General features: G+C 42.2%; 1 long non-coding RNA gene across 1 annotated transcript; it reads right to left on the bottom strand.

The window, feature by feature from the left end:
• Nucleotides 1–6,535: 6,535 nt before the first annotated feature.
• Nucleotides 6,536–14,444, bottom strand: LOC105286614. Its single transcript, XR_895274.3, has 2 exons — nt 14,243–14,444; nt 6,536–7,337 (listed from the first exon to the last, which is right to left on the bottom strand). It is a non-coding gene; the product is annotated as an uncharacterized LOC105286614 (long non-coding RNA).
• Between the last annotated feature and the right edge of the window lie 2,802 nt (nt 14,445–17,246).

The raw sequence follows: 17,246 nt of genomic DNA, 5'->3' as shown, positions 1-17,246 counted from the left end.
TGTGAAAAATGCCTATTTAAGATTTTCTTACGTGTTTTATAATTAATTGTGTTTACATGCGAAAGATCCACTTACAGAAGTGATTAATCAAACGAGTATCGTTCTGAATCAAAAGCGCTTAAACACATTGAATGTTTCGAAGTTTGAATTATAAAGGCAAATATACTGTGCCGTACTGCATGAATTTTTGATCGAAATACGTGCGTATTCATGCGTGCATCGTGCACAGTCGCGATAAATATTTAGCAAATTTACTGCCAGCGGCGCGATATTGGTTTTTTCTCCTTTCGTTTCGCGACCGCGATCGCTAGCATGCTTGGTCCTTACTAGAAACAATAATCATGATAACATAAAAAAGACCGAATAAACAGTGAAATTAATTAAACCACAGTAATAAACGAAATTTTTTACGCTTGGTAACAAATTTCTGTCTAATTGTTATATTGTTATATTATTCAAATTTATTTAATTCAATCAATTAGTAAAGTCAAATATCATAATTCTAAAAAAATCTACAATCTATGTTAATATTTTTAATTTAATGTACATATTAAATTTAACCTTATTTAAATCATAAAGATAAGAAAAAATGTTAAAATAATAACCAACTTATTTTATTGTGCATTGTAAAATTAGATAATATGCATATCGTAAGGAAAAGAAGTTGATGTTTATCTAGAACAGTAAATATTTACAAGAGCAGCTTACAAATCACTCGCAAGCTTTTTATAGCATTTCGTTACGTGAATATGCGAATCACGAACCGCTTGTCAGTAGTAAAACAAAATTTCCTTTCTCTCTTATTGCAGCTATAATTAAATTATACACGACTCTATTCCAATAGTTGTGCAAAACCACCAGCAATAATAAACTTTCTACAAACTTGAAAGAAAATCTGAAGAGGAAATGAAAGTTGCATAAAATATTTTGTTCGAATAATTTTTCTAAAGTGTGTCATATGACATGTGTTTATAGAACAATATACAAAATAATAATAACGTTATTAATGGACTTGAAAAAATGAGAGAACAGAAAGAATATCACCATCAATTTAATGTTATTCATAAATAGAATTTTTTCTTATTTTTTATATTTTCAAGAAGCTTATGTACGATTTATCTCTCTTTCTTTCTCTTATTTTAAGCGTAATTCTTCCTGATTTCCTAAGAGAAAAACGCTTATCTTTAAAAATAAGATATGTATTATAAGGATGTTTTTGGCGAGTAGTGATGAATGAAATCACTTCGATCGGTTGTACCAGCATGAAGACGATTCTCGTTTCGACATAATTTGCAAGACGCCCGTCCAAATCGCAAGTACGCGTGCGAGCTTGCGTCAGAATATGTCCCGACGTTCCTTACGGACAGTACTATCCGCACTCCGATCACGTAGCTCAGGAAATCTCAACAGATAGACGCAAGCCCGGAGCACATGGACTCGCCCCAAGCAGCTCAAATGGGAATACACCTTCGTTCCTGACGCTAGAAGACATCCGACAGCTCGACCCTATCGCGAATGAAGGACCGTGTCAGCGACTTTCGGGATGAGATGCGACACCATTTGAGACGTTCCAATTTTCGCATTTGGACCATATAACGCGATAACACTTCATTTTAATATTTTTCTTCCGAATGTTCAATCAATTTTTTCAACTCGTATTATCTTTGAAACGGGTTTGATTCTAATTGTAAAATAGTGTGAAGAATCGATAGTACAAAACTTCAACAAAAAATAGAGTATGGAATATTACAATTACTTTATGTGAATTACAAGATGTCGTTAACGCATGTTATTAAATTATTTAAACGAATTCTGCAAGAAGATTTATCGACCAATTCGTACTCTTTTATTATCTTATATGATCTGTTTCTGAAAGCCGGTATTTGCAGTGTACAATCGGCTTTTGACCCAATCGGCTATTGAACCAAGAGCCCAAGATCAACGAATAACGCGGAATATTTTTATGTTCAGGAATCATCGATATTAGCCCTACCATATTAAATGCGATCTGATGCTTATCTCGTGAATATATTGAATGCGTTCTTTATATTGGATGAATAAACCGCGCGCGCGCGCACAGAAAAAAGAGAACCGAAGCCATACAGAAGCGCGATGATAAGACGAACAATGCTTTTTCACATTACGTGAACGCGCGCTTCCGAAATTGCCTTCACACATGCGATTTTTATTCGATATATCATGAACGCTTTATTTTAGTGAATCCTGCAGAACGTCTGCTTGCATGTCGAGGTTTATGATCACAATTGATTCCTGCTGCGTTCCTTCCTCTCTCATGCGACCGGAATACGTCGGTAAGGCATTACTCAAAGCAAAACGTGAGCGAGATACAGCTGCGGCAACCATCGGCGATTTATAGCGGGACAAATACAGATGGGGAACTTTTCGAGGCGTAAGACGTCGGAAAAATGCTTTCGGCTTTCGACAGGCTCTCTTTACCGGCCGTCTTACCTCTCGTCCATCGCATGTAAAGTAATAATGGGAAATCGAGCGAGAATACGTCCGTTCAATTTCTCACACAAGTCGCTGATACTGTCGCGCCGCAGATCAGGACAAGCTAGCATAAAAATACGAAGGAAGAAGGAAAGCATGTTTGCTCGAACGTAAGTTTTGACTTGTAGTACCTGATATGCGACATTTACGTCAGCTCTTAGGGGAGAAGCTCAGTTAATTCCATAATATTAAGAATTATCTCCGACATATTTTTGGACGAGATGAAAATAGATATGGACGATCCGCGATGCTATTTCTTCGCCAGCAAAAGCTTATGTGAGAGAAGTTTGCGAAACCATGATAAAAAGAGGATGAAAAAAAGAGAATGTCAACAATATCACATAAAAGTTATGATCGAATATATTTATATTATTGAATAGAAGATTTTCTAAGAAGAAGACATATAAGTGAAATGTGACAGTAAAATATGCTCTAAAAAATATATTTCGTAATATCTTATAAAATAATGATTAAAACAATGATGAAAGAACATTTTTACACAGCTAGGTCATTAACCGTAATTTAATGAATTACAATTCAATATCAATTAATTTTGTTGATATTTCTTAAGTACCACAATTCTGGAAAACATTTTCGCTACATTTTATTATATCGCGTCAACAGCATCCGAGAACAATATGTACTTTACAGAGTGTCGAGAACACATACGGCTACTCCTACTGAGAGCACAGCGAGTGACATGGAAAGTCTTCTCTCTACCCTCATATTTCTGATTTGTTACCTCATAGTTCCTGTCTCTTTGGATCGTTGAAGACATTTGACAGAATTTTCAGTTGAGTAGTGGAAAATGCAGTCCCGCAGTTTTCGCAATGGTGAGAGCGTCGACTAACATATTTCTTTAAAAGCAAGTTGCGAAAATCTACTTCATATTACTCTCATCATTTCCCGAAGCCAAGTAAGCCTAGAAAATGATTGCGCTCATTTTCACCGATGAAATCATTTTTAGATGCAGTGATCAAAAATAAAAAGAATCGAACGCGCAACAATCGCGTGAATATAAATAGAATATAAATAGAATATGCTCAAATATATACATATTCATGCATGATTTATTTATTCAGTACGATTCACAGCAACTGAACCGTGCAGTTTTTATCACGATCAGTTGCAATTATGTACCTTAATCAAAGTTTAATAGCCTGGAATTATTCCGAAACAGCGATGTATACAGCGCTCGATATTTTTAAAGAATGTAATTTAGACGCGCCAAATATTCCTGCCAAACTGTCTTTTCTCTTTAATTCGTGTGTACTCAACGTATTGTTAATATTCTCTGTAAAAAAACTTGCAAATGAAATCGATATTCAAACTGAGAAGAAAATTCCATTACGGTTTCGTATGAAATCGCTGTCCGCTATACGGTCGGCAATCAAGCTATCCACCGTCCGAGGGTTAATTTAACCGCTTTCTTTGTACCACCTGAGCGCCGAAGATATATGAAAATATGTGTATCATATTAACATCGAAATTTAATTACGCAAGTTTCCTGACAACTCAATTCGCAAAGAATTTCTCAAGCACTCATTTTATATGTCACGCAAAAGTTATCATAGGGCCGCAATTAAACTCCATAATCCGTTGTTTAATCCAGTGTGCGAGAGGTTCTCTATCCTGCCAAACTTGTTTCTGTCGAAATTCGATAGAGAGTAATTTGTAGCATTAGCAGTGCGCGGACGCGATTAAAATTGTACACGATTGTAATCTCGTCCGCGAAACGCAAACCGATCGTTCTACTCATCCGTCTCTAGAAAATTGTGCAACAAATTGAAATGCGCGCCGACCACCCCTGGTCCGTCTGTCCGCTCCTCTTTTTTCCACCCTTATAAAACCGGCGTATATCCAGTAATAGTAATTACTGGAGTGGGCCGTAATTCTCTAACGGCCGAATGAAATAAATGAAACAGCAACGTTTATTCGACAATCCAACGGAGAAGTTTCTCTATGCTTCATTGCGGAATGCAATTGATAATAATGGTGAATGGCGCACGCGGTTTCGTTCTCGCTGAGCGTTAACTCTCTCTTGACACTTTCAATTTTTCTTGTTAATGGAAAATAACAAAGTGCTATCGCAACCACCGATAACTTCGTGTCAGTTAAAGAGCATTGCAATTCCAAAAATCTTTCCTACGATCCCATTCAAATCATGCTGCTATATGTATTCGTAAATTATGTGAACTTTAAATACATCATAAATGTATATCACAACATACACTTAAATAATTGAAAGTTATTACTCAATACTTTCGTAATTATTAGGTTGTTCATTAAGTTCTGCGGTTTTCTCGATAGATAGCGTTTGTCCATTGAAAAAGATAGCATGCATCGCCTGAACCGCGGATTGCCGCATACTCCGTGACAGGTTAGACAACGCTTGACATTTCGCCAGAGTCTTTGTTGTGTTTTGACGTGTTGTGTGTACGCGCTATTCATTGAAATTGGAGGATCAAAAGGTGCATTTTCGTCACATTTTGTTATTTTTCTTCCGCAAAGGAGTAAAAGCGACGAACGCACAACGTGAGATATGTGGCGTGTACGGGGACTCGGCCATAAGCGCTGACACTTGTCAGCGTTGGTTTGCGCGCTTTCGTTCCGGAGATGTGAACGTCTCCGATGCTGCTCGCTCCGGTCGTCCATCCACCACTGACGACGACCAAATCGTGGCCGCAATCAAAGTAGACCGACACCTGACGACGCGGGAGATCGCGGAGCGCTTCGACATCGCCCATACAACGGTTGCGCAGCGATTAAAACGACTTGGGATGTCGAAAAAAGCAGATGTTTGGGTCCCTCACGAGCTCACCGAAAAGAACATTTTGGACCGCGTCATGATCTGTGAATCCCTGCTGAAATGGAACTCGCTGGAGACCTTTCTCAAACGGGTCGTCACGGGAGATGAAAAATGGGTAGTATACAACAACATTCGACGCAAGCGGTCATGGTGCGGTCCGGGTGAGTCGTCACAATCGGTTGCCAAAGCGGATTTGCATCCGAAAAAGTGATGCTGAGTGTGTGGTGGGATTGGCGAGGCGTCCTGTACTTCGAGCTGCTTCCGCGCGGTCAGACCATCGACGCTGAGAAGTATTGCGCTCAGTTAGAAAAATTGAAGCAGGCAGTGGCGGAGAAGCGGCCGGAATTGGCGAACAGGAAGGGCGTTGTCTTCCACCACGACAACGCCAAACCACACACTGCTTTGGTGACCAAGAAGAAGTTGAAGCGCTTTGGCTGGGAAGTTATGCAGCACCCACCGTACTCCCCAGACCCTGCGCCGTTGGATTACCATCTGTTCTGGTCACCCCAAAACAATCTCGACGGGCAGCGCTTTAATTCAGTGGACGATATTCAAACGTACTTGGAGGACTTTTTCGCGCAGAAGTCGCGCGACTTCTATAAACGCGGCATTATGTCCCTTCCAAAACGTTGGCAGAAGGTGGTCGATCAAGATGGACAATACATTCTAGATTGAATAAATGTGTAAGTACAATAGATTTATGTTTTAATTTAGGGCAAAAAAACCGCAGAACTTAATGAACAACCTAATATAACTTATATTGTTTCAGAACGTATCTCTCTCTTTTTCCTTACATGTTTATGCGTGAAAGCATAATTAATGAATTAATTTTTTAATCTCTGTATTATTACAGACAGATTTTATATTACAATGTAAAAAAATATTATTATATTTTTGAATAAATTTTTCCAATACAAATGATTTGTGCGTGATCATCTGCCAACATAACAATTTGTTTCCACTTTCAGACCGGTAGCTGATTACACGTTTAGGATCACGCTTTCTATACCTACCGTTGATGCATGCGTATGTGAATGAATAAAATATATGAAACCAAACATCGATAAAAGACCGACAAATAATCATTTATATATATGAATAATCATTTATATATTCGCTTGAATGTAGTTTTTATTTGTTATTATATAACAGAAAAACATATATGTTTATTCTTACTTCCTTTTTTATGGAAAAGAGGATGATAAGTATAATGCATTTTGTAGAGGAACAAATCTTTATTATAGACATTTTTGAAAAATTGTTAATTTCTATTCCTGTATCTGCATTTTATTTTACCATCAGATGGTAGACATACGCAATGTATACGTATATTGACTTACTCGAAGTAAACAGTTATCTACAAACGGAAATATCGCATATAATATAAAATGTTTAATTTTATTGTACGATGAACTTTTGTACGATCAACACACAACACTTTTATTCTGCTTGTTCTTTTAGAACTTTCTCCTCTTTATTATTCAATATAATTTTAAAAACTTAAATATCTATTTAATAAAAAAAATTAAATTTTGTTGTAAAGGACACATTTCGTCTAATAAAATATGTTAAATATGTCAAACGTTAATTTCATCCTGTCAGCGCTTTACGCTGCTACATTACACAATGCAATTAAAATACATCGTGTATACGTAATAAAATTATCAAATTTTTATTACATTAATATACAGTTTCGGTATTTATGCCAATAAATTATCATCTGAAGACATTTCATATTTTTTAATATACTTATTAACATAATGTTCGTATTAATACCACTGGAACCCCGGGTTTTTACATATTTATAAGGCTCCAATTATCTCACACATGCGGTTAATTTATGTTATTACCGGCTATCAATAAAAATAATTGCTTTATTAACATGACTAATGACAAGTTACATTCATAATATATTCATTGCTGACGCGATGGTTGCACTCTCGCTGCGGGGTCCCGTCATTTAATAGCTCTGGTGTGTTGCAAAACGCAGATAATACACCCTCGTCATTCCTCAAAGCTGCCAAAAAAAATCTAATGAGAACTGTTCGCGCATAAGAAACGTATTTAATATCTTATGAGATTTTAACTATTCTGTTCATAAAGACACATTTTCTTTCGACTGATAGTTTTAACTCGTACAAGTGCGAAAAGCGATTGCATTGATTGACATTAATAATCTGTGAATGAGAAGGATATTAAGTCATGCAACAGCTTTATTTAACATTATGGCGACATAAGATACATCATCAGTATATGCGAGGCAAAGATTAAGCTTCTACATTAATCTTTCCTGCGCTGCCCGTACAGCTGATTTCCAACTGTAAATCAGAACTTAACGTTAAAAATTCCAAATAAATGCGTTAACCATCCGTATGATTTAGAAAAATTGAACATTTTCTGTCGCTCGTACGTTGGCTGTAATGAAGGAAGAGGAGTGACAATTGGAACACCCAGTGTATATGCGCATGCAGACAGGTAGAGATACGCAACCCGTGCTCGCATTGAATTTAATGATAGTGCGTCGAGGTGAGCGCTCGCTTGTTCTCCGCCGATCGCACTTACACGGCGTGCATCACATAAATTACAGAGGACATCCGTGCCATTTACAAAGCCGAGCCTTGATGAGTCAAATCGCCTGATTACCATATGTTTACCGTGCGCGGAGTTTCATAGCCCCGCGTATGTACGATCAGCGGTTCTCTCGCGCGGCGTAGTATAATGTGGGATAAATTATACGCTCGTAAATCATTCCATCGAGCGCGAAAGAAAGAGGAGAGAAAATCGCTGGCGCGTTTTAAGTTGCGGAATCGCTCGCTTGCGCACACGCGAACTGCGAAATCGCTGTAATAATAATCGCGCAGCTAGCGCGAACACTTTACGCCTTTGCGTGAACACACGCCGAATTACGCGCGTACGTACGCACGTACACACGGACGCACCTAACAGCTGCCCTCTTTTATTGCTGCTCTGCGAGAATTAAGAATTATCAAACTTGTTTATTGCAGACCGTGTCTCTCCGTTATCGCGCAGATTCTCATTATCATACCGACGTGATGCAAATTAATCATGTCACAGTGTAGAGATACGGAAAGTAACGATGTAGGGTTTTTTGTCAATCTTGTTGTAAATTTTTTTCCCTGGGAGTTGCGAAGTACGGCTAATTAAGGCGAAGCATTTATAATAATAACGGTGACAACGACAGCTACTACCTAACAAATTAAATTTTTTACGCGTCATGTTGTCTTGACCAGTTAGTCAACTTGTGTAATATATGACGGTCGTTACGAGTGTCTGGCAGTATACGGTTGCATAAATAAATATGTGTCAAGGAAAGGGACGCTATAAAGGCGGTGTCTATTTCACGAAGAATTCACAATTTTACTTTTTCTGCACGAAGAGTAATCGCATCTACATCCGTACGTTATTTAATACAGAAACACGCATAGAGGAGAAGTTATGTTGACTTGCACTTGCAATAATTAGAGTCTTGCGCGTGTACGCGCGCGCGCGCACGGAAAGAATCCTAATCGTCGCGGAAGATAAAGATGGAAAACGTTCTAATGAGAAAGACGCAATCTCGACGCGAAATATTGAGCGCCTGCCAGAACCGTTAATTAATGCCGGACATTAATAACAATAACGTTTGCCGCTACGGGAACTATCGGGCAAATTAAATTTTTTACGCCGCACCGCGTCGTCGAGCCCACCTGGGCAATTTATAAAATCCGCGCAGGGGACCCCCGGCTCCTTTTCACAAGTTGAAACGGCGCCGCCTCGAGGCCCCGAGGGCTTCGAGCTTTATAATTAGGCAACGAAACGAATTGCGCCTGACGTCCATATCGACTACCTAACTCAAACCTGACTAACGAGCTTTCCACTCATTTCTATACACACGCACACCCATCGGCTGCTAATAAATCTTCCGACCATATCTTCGTCATTATCGGCAAACGCTTTACGTGAATGGAACCACGTGATCCCTCCTGGCGCGCGTTCGTTAGCGTCAGTTCTGTGATTTATTTCGCAACGGCTCGCTGAAATCGCGTACGAAACGATAATACGCACCGGCGCGCCGCCATTAGAATTATTGAAACGTTTCTGTCCGTACCTTATATTCCGCGTCGCGCCCGTAATTTATACGGCGCATTATTCAAATTGTCTCGTGAAACGGGGCGATTAGCTTGTCACATCTAACGAATATCGGCGGCCACGTGCGCCGATGTTAAGTTATATATATATATATATATATATATATACGAATATTCCTCGCGTTCGTGCATTTATCTTGAAACACCTCTAACCAGGTGACGTGTGTGGTGAGATATTTTGCGGGATCATCGCCGCGGTGCGACATCGATCGATTTTAGCGGCACGCTCGTCGAAAATGAACGGTCGCCGCAACTTCTGGCAATAAACCGGCAACTTATCGGACACTAAGTATCCGGGACATAATCGTTAAACCGGCACACCCGTAATCTGCGCGACTCGCAAGAGCCCGACGGCGGTCGCGCCAACCGATGAAATAAATTCTCGATATAACGTTTCATCGATAAATTAATTGACCAGGCCTCCAACGGTGGCCGGTCTCTGGCGAACCGTGCAAGAGTCGGCCGGGGGGTGGGAAGGGGCGCGGACGGGAAGGGTACGCGGGGGCAAGGGGGCAAACTGCGGAATTATTATTTGCGAAAGGCGCCCGCCGTACCGCCGGCAAAACGCCGCAAAGCGGGGAGAGTTGTTACTGACAGCAAACATGGCCGCTAACCCCGTGGGCCCTCGGGCCAGCTTAATAACTTCTCTCTTACCGGGGCAGTGCAGCACCTTTTTGCGATTCGCCGGAGCATTATTAATCGCTTGATGTGGATTTCAAACTTATTACCGCGGCTGACGTGATGGACATGGCCCGCGGGCACCATCTCCCCTCCCACAAAGTCCCTCCCCCTCACCCTTTCACTCTCGCTGCCTCCCTCCCTCTCTCTTCCGCTCTCTCTCTCTCTCTCTCTCTCTCTCTCTCTCTCTCTCTCTCTCTCTCTCTCGCCGCTGTTATATCCATTTGATGTTCGAGCCAGGTGCCCCTCGTCTCTTCAGTTGACTTGCTCGCGGTTAATTTTGCTCACCCGATCCCGAAATGCGCAGTCAATTGACAAAGATCGCGTTATTACACCGTATACACCGACCGAACGGCCAATTAATGCTGGCTTATCATCCGCTTGTCCTCTTTTGCCGGGCTATTGCTTCGCAGTGAATTATCAAAGTAATCCCGGATACAGCGTTGTTATCGTTATTCCGTTCTTTATAACTTTCTTTATAATCATATGCTGTCGTGTCGTCCAGAACCAGAATTATCATAAATTTTATTGTAGATACGTAATGACAAGTAATTAAAGAATGGCAACTTATATACATATATGCAGTCGAAATTTTCATGTGTCGATATTGGAAAACATTTTATTTTACTTAATTTATTCCAAATTTTAATTGCATGTATAATGTAACATAAATGCAACGTGCCTGTCATTATTGTAATATCTCGGTTTTAAAGATATCATATTGTATGTGTAATTTATGTAAAATAAAAAAAGTTTAAAGTTTAGTTTACCGGCAGCCAAGGAAGCGTTTCCCGTGCGTCAACGCAGATGGCGGCACGCTTACGTCCAAGGAGTCTTACATAATGCAAAAGAAACATTAAGGATTTTTTTCGATATTATATTAAAAAGTTCATCAAACATCTGCTGCATCTTTATTAATTTATTAATTATCCATTTCTTGCATAATTCATGGGAAATTAATTTCGGGAAGGAACGTTTTGATCAAGATTGCGCAATCCTATTGCATTGATTCACATTATTATTAACGTGTGTTATAAATCTCTTCTTCACCGTAATATCTAAAAAAAACTTTTGAAATATAGCACAATTGCTAATTACATGTCCTGTACGGAGTTTACACAGATTGCCTTTCTTATTCTGCTTTGTCTCCAGTAACAGACACGCGATAACGCTTATGAAATTGAAGGGTAGATGCTGGATTAATAATGCGAAACCGGGCGTCTTCCCTTTCCTTCAGGCAAGTCGAAAAGACGAATCAGTAGGCTAAATAGAGCTGCCAGGATAAGGCAGGAGTCAGACAGCTAAACCCCGGGATGTCGGAAAGGGGCATGGTGTGGAGCAAGAAGGACCGAGTCAGGAAGCAAGCGGGGGGACCAGGGGGTGGCTCCCAAGAGACGCGTTCGTAGCAAACGCCCACGAACGGTGACAGTCAGCGAAGATTTACGACGCTATAAAATATCATTTGTATTTGATGTCAGAGCGAGGGCTTGATTAATGCACTGCCGGGCGCACAATGAATAACTGACGTGTTGTTATAGTAACATCAATCTGAAAGAAGCGCGGGGTGAGAGCCGGTACCCCGTTGATAAATTGTGTAGATTGGAGTCGCCGTTGCTGAGATACGATCAGCGAGCCTTCTACGATTCAATCATTAATGCCGTTTCTCTTCCCCGTGTGGTCGGAATCGTCCATAACTGCCGGCGTGTTTGTCGCTCGCAAACTATCAATACATCGGAAATTTTCCGTTTTTTTACGAGAACGGAACTAACACGAACAATTAATTTGATTTATCACGGAAAAATATGCTTCAAACGACCGAACAAAGATACAAAATTGGAAATCAGTTTTCGGACACATTTTCATTACCGAAAAGCCATTCAAAAATTCTCGAAATATTTCTTTGATAAATCCAAGAATATTGTTACCAGCAATAACTCGGACGTCTAGTGAATGATTGTGGCATTCAAAGAATTTATCGTCAATCGCAGCTTTTGAAAGTGATAAACGTGATAAAAGAAAATGAATAACATTCGACGGCTTCAATTATCAGAGACTTACCAATTTCACGCGCATTAATGTTTTCTCGGATAATTTTCATTCGCTCCGATATCGGCATTGCATTGACATCTCTGAAGCGGGAACAAATGCGACCCTATCCTAAAAGACATTATCGGTCACGTGAACAGCGCGAAAGTGTCGCAAAGTTTATAGCGAGGAACTGCGCTCGGTCGACCTCTTATAGCGCAATCATTAATCACTTACCAACAATGATTTTATTCGCGGCAAGCGGTCCGAGCGGAACGTAGCGTGACGCACCCCGAACAGCAGGGACGATGCATCACTACGATACGTAATACGTAATATCGTCTTCAGCTTTGCGAAGGGGACGAAGCAGAAGAGAACAGAAGAGCATCGTTGTTCAATGTCAACATACGCCGTGTCGTCGCGCTATTTTTAAACTGTCAAAATAGCATCGCGGCACGGTCGAGGATGTAAAACGGCGTAGCTAACAGTTGATTGATCTCGTTTGGCAAGCTAGCCCGAAACGTTAACAAATCGTTAAGTTTGCGACATGCGCGATCATCGAAATATCACAAACATGTGCAAAATACGAGACGTTACAACGTTCATTTTGTGACGTGTCGTCCTCCGTTATTTCGGAAATTTAATCGTGCCATATGGACGTCATAATACATTTACGTCGGAGGAGGATTTGCGGAATGTCGCGCGTCAATCGATTAAATCCGTGGACCCCCGGATTTGATGCGTGAAAATGATATCACGCGCGGAGGGAGCACAAAGTGCAAGGCACTAGACGCGGATAGCTTCCTCGGGGGGGTTGAAGCACGAAAGGGGGTAGAGGTTACTTTATTGTATATGGGCTGATTATGCTCGTAAATATTTCACCGGGGGATGATTCGAGCGGCGGGACGAACGACTCACGGCTGAGGGAACGAGCGGCCACCGCAACGGGGACACAGCAACGGAAAATGGTGACGGGCGAGAGGCAGGGAGAGAGAGGGAGACAGGGATTTACGCGTGCGAGTCTGAACGCCCTTTATACGTCGTCGACGCTATAATATATGACACCTATAGATCACAATTACGTGTAATGGCGCTCACTCTTGTATTCATGGCGATATTATTTCTGGTTGCCTTCCACGGTCGTCGCCGGCTCACCCCTCCCTCCTCTCTGCCAGCCCTCATCGCTCGTTGTTCCTGGGAGACTTCGGTCCGTATGCTAAGCAGGCGGTAATTCTAGTTTGATTTACTTCGCCGGTCACCCCCTACCCGAAACTGCGGCGGACGCGACTTCCAACCCCGCCGGGAAAGTGATTACGCTGGATCGGACGATAAGTCCTTTATGGTTTTTGGCCGTGTGGCGTGTCACGCGTTGGCGTAACCGGGTTTATGAGTCTCTCTGTCTCTCCCTCTCTCTCTCTCTCTCACACACACACACACACACACACAGCAACATTTATTATTATAATATTTCTTTCATCAACGTGTCTTTCGCTGCTTTTAGGAAGGAGACTAAAAACTTGACGAAAAATTCCGTTGCCTGTTTTATGAGAAAGATATTCTCGATTAAATCTTTCAACGTGTTTTCTGCCCGTTTTGACAGGACTGTTATATCATATTTATTATCAAGTATTAAGAAACGGAAGATCGAGATTTACATAAAAGAACAAGTTTATGAGCTCCGAAACGACTACGATATCTCTGAAGCTCACCGCGGTGTGAATGGATGACATAAATTGATCAATCTACAATAAATATATAATGCGGCTAAAATTATACATCAATTATCGTATCGTGACTCATAAAGAGGCGCATTAACATAATCGCAAGTATATTTGTGCCCCGGCGGGAGAATGTCGATATTCCACTCGGAGACTTGGAGGAGTCGGCGCGACGTGACGCCTTAAATTAAGGAAACGAGAAGTGGCAGGATTTATACGGCTGTCATCTTGCCGCGGCTGCTCTTGGATATATCTTGTACATCAAGCATGCTCGTTAAGTAATTAGTTCGAGCAGTGTCAGCGGAATCATGGGATATAATCAAAAGTTAGAAACGCGAACGATTAATTATTACCTTACACCGGCTCTCGAGTCGGAAATGTCAGTTCCTGGCCGCCTTCGCCGGAGGCACCTACACTAACTGCAAATGCGTTGTCATAACGAGACGTCATTACCGACTATCCATTACACGCGACGGATGTTCACTGAGCGTTATGACACTCAATGAATATTCACGCCCCGTTATATGGCCTTTTATAAATGGCCACCATGGCGCGACAGATGACGTAGGCGAAACCATATTTAAGCGACGGTGTGTGATTCGTATTAGAAAAATGCCGATTCGATGTGAAACCGAGATTGACATCGCCAAAACGATTGCGACGGCGTCTCGTTGCTCATTACATGCACGAAATGATATTCCAGTCGACTTTTATCAATCTGCCACGTTCGATCGACGACGCCGACGTGAGCCACTAATTCAGTGGCACATTCAGTTCGCTAAATTTGCATGTACAAATTACCGTGATTCACTCGGGATTTTTATTTGTGACGCTCGTTTTTCTTGAAGACTTGTCCTCTAGTTAAAAATCACCGTGTCTTTTTGCCGTCAAGAGTGTTGAATGAGAGCAACGAGCAATTTTCGAGATTGTTCAACTGGTCCGATGTTTTATAGACCGGACCAGAAGAACGAGCTTTCTCTTCGCGAGGTGTATATAACAAAATAATCCGCGCGCGCACTGCCGGCGTCACCGCTGGACGTCGATGCATGTGCACGTGCGAATAATAACGTACACACTTACGCGGCGTGGAGAGATAACTATTGTCCCGAACCCGAGGAGTAATGCCCCTATTGTGAAGCGGTTACAATGACGTATCGCCTGTCATCAGTGAAACGACGGCAATTTTATTCCATCCCGTTCCGTGTTTAATGACCGTGTCGGAAGGAACGGTTGGGAGGAGGGTCACGGGGGAGGATGGGAGGGGGAGGGGGGGGGGTAAAAGTATTAACGTTTCGGAGCGCGATGTGCGAGACGTCGTTACGACGTGCATGCAAACAGCCGCGCTTCTTTTACGCCGCCGTAAAATTAACTTGTTCCACTCGAGTCGACGCGGGTCGACGCGGGCCGGCGCGCGATCGCACGATGTCAATTGCGAGCGTGTGGTATCCGCGCGAGTCGCAATTTCCTTTAATTGCCACGGTGCATAATGTGTTTCGGTGTCCGTCCGCGCGACGTAACACGCTCGCCCTGTCCGGCGTATTATACGTGGTACTCGTGTTTTATACGTTTAGCGGTACGTGCGGGCGCACAAACGAATCACTCACGTTTCCTGTAAATTGCGGATTCATGGTTTATCGGCGTACGACCGAAACGTTTTACTGCCCGGCGATGCGCGATAACGCCGCGCTGACAGCGGAATGTCCCCGGCCAAAATGAATCCAACGAGTACACGCGAGACGCATATGCGGGAAACGTATTCTCTCTCTCTCTCTCATGTTTTGTTTTTCGCGAGCGTGCCTGGAATATCGAATCTGTCCAGTGACGTAGGACCACGGGGGACAGGCCGGGCATTGCAAACAACCCTTTCATCATTTTTCAAGATGACATTCCACAAATGGACATCGTATATTCTGAAAATTTTTTCTTCAAACAGACTTGCTAAAATTGACAAAAAGGAGAGTCTGAATATTTTACGTATTATTACGTTGGACGTTTCAAAATAAATCTTATAGTTTAGACGTTTTATCAAGCCTCCTTGCATAATGATAGAAAGTAATACACGCGAAATGTTGAGTGTCCCGCGGAAAGATATATGCATAAGTAGATATTCCAGTTAAAAGATGACAACTCGCGTATCGTAATCAACGTCGGCACTGGACAGGACGTATATTATGATTTCGCTTTTAAGCGAATTTACTTCATTCCGTTTGATTCGCGCGTAATACTCGTTAATTTAATTTCCAATTAAGCGCATACTGGTTTCATTAAGGGAGTAACGTGACTCATTAAATGTGATTGCGTGGCATTTATCCGCGTGATATTGGCAAATACGTGCGTTATACCTACGAAGCGTTCGCGAGAAAGTACGCGCACGCGATTTAACGCGAGAAAGAAAAAAAATTTTTCACCGTCACCGATCGCGGATAAGCACGCGGAAATCTTCACCTGCGCTGTCACTTCGCGATCCGTCAACGACCGCCTCCAGGTAAAACGACGATTGATGGGACAAGCGGACCAGCAGACGCTTATTATTCGGAAAAGATATTTCGCAACGGAAAATCCATCAAGGCTTCGTTGCGCGAGTGTATATCTAACGGCGCGCGAATCCTCGTTGGAAGATAAATGAGCCAATCTGTTAAACCCGGGCTCGAGATACGCACGCTCTCTCGCGTGGCAATTATATACGTTTCCCGAGTCCAAATTTATTATGTACTAAAACGCCGTTATTGTTGCAAGAAGGCGGCCGTTGAGTAGAAAAAGCTGCCGTTATTAATTCGCATTAGTTTAATAGGTGGGGCGGGGCGAGGTGGCGAGGTGGCGAGGTGGTGAGGAAACGGGAAGGAGCGGCGCGGCGTGGCGCGGCAGAGCGGGAGCGGGGGAGGGAATAAGGTCACGCCAGAAAGTGAGTAATGAAGGCGGTTTATCTCCGAGGAGTAACTAGCGGTGTTCGTGTAATGGGGGCATTCATCAACGCGATCTCACATCGCCTTTCCGTTCGCGTTTCAGAGTCTCATGACGATTTGCGCTACGTACGTAGCGGACGGTGAGAAACGGAGCTGAAACGATTTCTTTCTGCACGCGCTCCTGGAAAACCCCCCGGTTGCCACTTTGCCGCGCAAGATTAATGCCGGCGAAGTGGTGTTTTCGGCGCCATTAATTTTTCTCGCCCCATTTATCAGTTTTAATACCGGCTGGCCGGACTCCCGCATGTGACGAATAGGATTAGCGCAATTGAAATTACACCCGTATCCCCGTATTCGCGTAATTCATCGCGCGTCATTTTGCTCCGACATTATCACGAGCGGACAAGCGTGAAGATTCGTTTCGAGACTCGCGAGATTGTCTTGCGCGATACTG

This window comes from Ooceraea biroi, chromosome 14, assembly GCF_003672135.1.
Source record: "Ooceraea biroi isolate clonal line C1 chromosome 14, Obir_v5.4, whole genome shotgun sequence".
In the NCBI taxonomy this organism is placed as follows: Eukaryota; Metazoa; Arthropoda; class Insecta; order Hymenoptera; family Formicidae; genus Ooceraea; species Ooceraea biroi.
This window is presented reverse-complemented; position numbering and strand designations above follow the sequence as displayed.